Source organism: Rutidosis leptorrhynchoides, chromosome 1 (assembly GCF_046630445.1).
Source record: "Rutidosis leptorrhynchoides isolate AG116_Rl617_1_P2 chromosome 1, CSIRO_AGI_Rlap_v1, whole genome shotgun sequence".
NCBI lineage: Eukaryota > Viridiplantae > Streptophyta > Magnoliopsida > Asterales > Asteraceae > Rutidosis > Rutidosis leptorrhynchoides.
The window spans coordinates 457,291,161-457,297,126 of NC_092333.1; the positions used below are offsets into that span (position 1 = coordinate 457,291,161).

The 5,966-nt window shown below is 31.1% G+C and overlaps 1 long non-coding RNA gene across 1 annotated transcript; it reads right to left on the minus strand.

Moving 5' to 3' along the window:
• Positions 1-3,954: 3,954 nt before the first annotated feature.
• LOC139873905 (uncharacterized) lies at positions 3,955-5,062 on the minus strand. Its single transcript, XR_011767621.1, has 3 exons — positions 4,843-5,062; positions 4,581-4,686; positions 3,955-3,974 (listed from the first exon to the last, which is right to left on the minus strand). It is a non-coding gene; the product is annotated as an uncharacterized lncRNA (long non-coding RNA).
• Between the last annotated feature and the right edge of the window lie 904 nt (positions 5,063-5,966).

Genomic DNA, 5,966 nt, shown 5'->3' on the forward strand with positions numbered 1-5,966 from the left:
GGTAGCTTGTAGCTGCTAGCTATTAGTTGCTAGCTTTTTTATGCATTTAAGTGTTTGACGAAGTGTTAAAATAAAGAATAAAATGATAAAAATCTAGGATATTTTTTCTCAAATGCTAGTTCAAGTGCGTTTTAGCTTTTAGCTTTTTTCCACCCCTTAAAAGCTTTAAGCTCCAAAAAAAACTTTTTATTAAATAGTACTCCCTCAGTCCTAAATCTATAGTCCATTATTCCATTTTGAGATGTCTCAAATTAATTGTGCACTTTTATAGAATAATGTGATAGAAATCTTTTGTGTCCCTACTTTATTCATGTAGGATAAAAAATAGGTAAAAAGTAAGGGGTAAGTGATGTATAAAATCTAACTTATAAAATACTAGGCAAATTGACTTAAAAACTTTACACAATACGGGCAAATAAAACCTGATCGTGGAGTAGCTAGTAAGTAAATTGACCAGTTCATTTCACTGATAACAGTATTTTTGAGAATTTTAAACTAATAATTATCCTAAATAAATTGGGAAGGTTTTGATTTTAAACTAAAATAAACTAATGAACGCAAAATAAATGACAAAAATTCAAAGCAAATAAAGGTATATACTTAGAATCAATTCCCTAGGTTCTGGATTACTTTGATTAAAACCATTACATTAACTGATTTTGTGGTGATTTTTCAATAATCCGTGGATTTTCAAAATTTCTTAACTAGATCCCAAGTGTAACTGTCGTTATCCTAATTCACTAATCAATCCACATATTAACAATCTAGGCTGGTTTCACGCACCTAAACTATCAATATTATCATGAAAGTATAATCAATTGACGATGGTTTCCCGCACGCAAATTAATAACACAAGCAATCAGTTACTCTAGATTATGGTTCTATTTCAGGTTAATTAAGTGTCCCTCTTTAACCTCACAATTGTTTTAGCTAGTTAATCAATTCAATCACTAAGTATGAACAATAGTGGATCTTAAACTTAATCAAGAATAATAATCAGTTCTTATAAATCAAAGCATAAACAATCCATCACCTAGATTCAATCATCTAAGTAGATACAAGAAATTTAGCTAGACACGGTAATAAAAGAAGTCATACACAAAGATAAACAATAGCTCAAAATTGTATTAATCAAAATAATAAGAGTAATCATTACCGAATGATTAATGGAAGTCACAATTGAAAACTAAGTGTTAAACAACAAGAAAAACCATGAAAACCCATAAAACGTCTAAATAGCTGCTCCATTAAGGTTACAATTCGTAAAATTAAGTGATAACCTAATTTAGGGATAAAACTCGTCTATATATAGAAGCACAAAAACTGGCCAAATCGACTAAACCTCGCGACCGTGAGGTCATTTTTGTGACTGCGAGCCAAAAACATTTCTCGGTCACCATGCTGAAATTACACCCGCAACTCATCTTTTGAGAATATTAATGAAATTTCTGTTTGCATTTCTCACCAGAAACAACTTTCTCCCAGCCGAAACTCCAACCTCGAGACCGCGAGAATGCTTATCCAGTCGCGAGATTTTTATAAAACAGCAGGTCGACTTTTCTTTTAATGCATCATTTAAATCTTCACTTTCACGATCTTTTGAGCTTGAATCTTTGACAAAAACCCTGAATAAACTTCAACAAATATTTCTTGAATCACTTTCACTAATCTTGCTTGAATACGAACAATTTATTTTTCAAACCATCTCGGAAATTGCGTGTTAAAACCCGATATTGCGATGATAATTATGTATAAACTAAACAATATCAGTAAGACTAGAAAGTTAACAAAAATAATACATGTGACGGAAAACTTTTAAACTGTGTATGTTTTGTCTGGACAATAGATTTGGGGCGGATGAAGTAGCTTTTTCATAAAGTTAAAAGCTTTAACAAGATATGTGCCAAACATAGCCAAAAAGTTATGTGCTTTTTCTCAAACGCTAGTTTTATTAGTTTTTAGTTTTTCACTTAAATGCTTTAAACTATTCTAATCAAACGAAGTTTTTATTAGATATGAGCTTTTATATAAAATTTAAAATCTCCTAAAACTCTGCGTCAAACATGCCCGTTAAGTGAAACTAAAACCTATTTTTAACTGGTTGAACGTATAATAACCCACGTATTTATATTAAATTAAATACATATAGATTTATAAATGATGTAAGTTAATAAAAAAAATGTATCCTAATTAATAATAACATCACATTACGTCTTTAATTATAACTAGAAATAGTTCGGACCGTGCGTTGCGGCGGTTACATTTGAATATACATTGTTTGGTACATATCTATTGTATCAGACGATATTTATTTATAAAATGCCTATGATTTCTGAAAGTAACGTTCTTTTTATCGATTCTCTCTTCTCTGTTTATATCAAACCCAAATAATGACACCATGATGCATTATAGTGTTTTCTTTAATTCTTCATAAGGAAAACAAATATACCTAATGGTACGCGCGTTATGTTGGAATACTTTTTAACGCCTTTTATGAAACTAATGTTGAGCGAGAACTAAGAAAACAATTGTGTAAAAAAGGAAAGAAATGGGGCAAGAGGACTCGAACTCAGGTCTATTCCACTACAAACTAATGAGCTTACCAGTTCCTCTAGCTATCCACTTAATATAATTTGTTGATTTTGCTTATTATATATAGTCTATCCAAAATGTTTTCCTTAAAACAAACTCCGTTTTGAATATAACAAGATTGAGGGTTGCGCGCTTCGCTACTGACAATTGTACGCGATTGCGATGGTTATTTACTACACATCGAATGATAATTCTATGCGATTACGATAGTTATTTACCACACATCTTATTTATATGACAAAGCAGTGCAGACTGATCAACAGGTTTAATGGTCGACTATCAAAACTGCACCACTAATATCATTTTTCGATTCATCATCTACAACATCCATGGTGTTATTCTCTGTAAAATGAACTCATGATTATAAGAATAAAAGTTGTCAGCTAAATGGATATAATAATTTAATTTTAAAAACTAATAACAAATTAGCATGTATCAGTGTGTTTAAACATGTGTATAATACACATCTAGGTTAATCAATTTCAAAGTGTAAAATGAAACCAAAATTAAAGGGTGATCATTACACTAACAAATAAACATGACATGACCAAGTCGGAGAACAATGATACGACAGTAATAGAAAATGTTGATTATCAAGATCCTTCAATGCATTTGCCAAAAACCGTTTCTCTACCTCAACCATTGAAAATTTTCCCCAGTCTACCTGCCAAAGTATTCATACAAATATTAAAAAATATGATTAGTTCATACATATTTCATTTGATATATAATACAACTTTATATATGGTTTTTTCTAATCCATACAAATATTAACCATGTATATAAACTAAAATAGATCAAGCAAAGCAATTTACACAAACAAATAAATAAATAATTACAACTGGAACAACTAAAGTACAAATAGATATAAATATACAATTTAGCAAACAAACCTTGCCACTACGAATTTCCCGATCCACAAAGTGACGGCTGGTGTGGACTGGTTTATCTCTTGACGCATGAATATATATCCAAAATCTACCTTCATGTCCCTATGCAGATACACACGTGTCAATACATGGATTATAGGCTTACGATTATCAAATGCACATGGCTATTACGAACCTGAAAAAACTTGGCCCACAACTTTTCAAAAGGCAACGATACAACAGTCAAGAACATGAAAGCGATTTTAGGATTTTTAGACACCATTGGAGGTGTGTTTGTTGCTGAGATAAAGTTGCCTTCACCCTTTGCTCCCTCATGCTTGCGAATAACGAATCCATAGTCTGAGGAGACCTCTGCTTTGTCACCACTTGTTTCTGCTGGAATATATTAAAAAATATTGTCACTATGACTTATAACCCCATCCAAATAACCAGTTGTGTATATTTTTAATTCAGCAAATCCGCCATTTGCAGCCTTAATTTGAAACGGTCGATCTACAAGCCTGCACAATTAATTGATCATTATTGAACAAAAAAAAGGTCATACATCTAGAGGGAAACTGCAACTACCATCAATATGCAGAGCAAATGGTTAGATCTTTAATGTGGCAATTTTCCTCTTTATCTGCAACAAATCAATTCAATAAAGTTAATTCACAAGTAAATTAGTAACCAATTTGCTTCAAAACAGAAATTAGTGACCAAATTCAGTATCTTGGTAGTTAAATTCAACAAAGCTTCAAACTTTATCTTAAATCCAGATTAAAAGGTGACCAATTGGATTCTGAATTCAGTATTTGAAATTTTACTAAAATCAGATCAAGTTTATACCAAAGAACAGTTTTAAAAGACATAAAAACTATTTAATATTTATCCATCAAAGTTCGAAACTTTATCATATACCCAGAAAAATGCACTTTAAAAACATCAATTAAACAAATGCAACAATAAATTACCTGAATTCAAAATCAATAAACTCCAAACCTTTTTCTGAAAAACCTAAATCAAAATCACTCCAAATAAACACATGCAAGCAACATAAGTAACACATTAAACCAACCCAAATAAAAAGGATTTAAAATAAACGATAAAAAATCAAACCTGATTTGAGAAATTAAGGTTTTTGATCCAGGTTTTTCAAGAATCTTGACATTGCAGTAGAAAATACGTGAAAAAATGTACAATTGAAGAAGAAAGCAGCAGAAATCTGCAATTCAGAGTGAAAAGATGAGAGTACATGTTCATCTGCCATTGATTATGGACCCTAAATTCGTCAACATCTGTGATTTACAATATAAACACAGAAAAATAACAGTAAATATGAATGAAAAAGCATTAAATTTTAAGACGATCAAAGACTTACAAGTTCATAATTGGTACAAATCAAAAGAGGAAGATGCCAAATTCATACCTACACGGCTACACTAAACAACAATCAACAAATTCATACGTACACTAAACAACGATCATACATTTACCGGCGCATCATTTTGTGTATCAATATTCGCCAAATAAGCAGAGCATTTCGATGATGTTTGGCACACATGAGCCTAAACCCAAAAAGGTTCATGTTTAGTACAGCATAATGAGTCTAAAGAACAAAAAAAAAAAAAAAAAAAATGTGACTACAAACATTTAACCTCTACATTATGACCTAGCGACGTATTTTTCGGATCTGTTGCAACCATTGCATCTTCACAAAGCTTTATGGCTTTATGTAGTTCTTGCAAATGGCCCCACTTAGGTTGTCGAAGAGCACCTACATTATTAATATTCAAATTAAATACTAAAATTAAAACTCAAATCCAAACTGTTGATTCAGTGTGCACGTCATAACACAAATCTATACTACCGCTTATATACAGGCGTATGAGGTCACACACTATAGCATTTAGACACCAATTATTATATATTGTTGATATATAATTATAAACTATAATTTGAAAAGCCTAATTTAATTAAATATAATTCAATTAAATTTAAAAGGTTCAATGGGCCATTTGATTCGGTATATATCCTTGATGGGTTTATATTGGCTTAAGAGATATAAATTAAATATATGGGCCTTGATCTTTTGTGTACACCGACTTTCAACAAAACAAATAAAAAGGGCTCTTTATGTTTTGATAAAATAATCAGCGAAAATATAACAAAATTTTTAGAAGAGCCGTCACATTGGTTTTCTGTCTTGTTCTTGCGGTCAAACAACATGAAGATAGTTTTCCTTATTTATTTTTGATCCTATTCGATTGGTTGAAAAACATAAGTCACCATTCCTTTTCATTTGCTATTAATTCAATTGAGAAAACTATTGTTTTCTTTCTTGGTGCGTGACATCAGAAGGAAAAAGAAACCATGGACTTTTATTATTACGGTGTATATGCTTTTCAATTCATAAAACAATATTTGATATTGTTTCGAGTTATACGGACTAGCATCCGACTGGTGTTGCATGAGGTGCTGTGTGGATCAACCATAGAGATATTC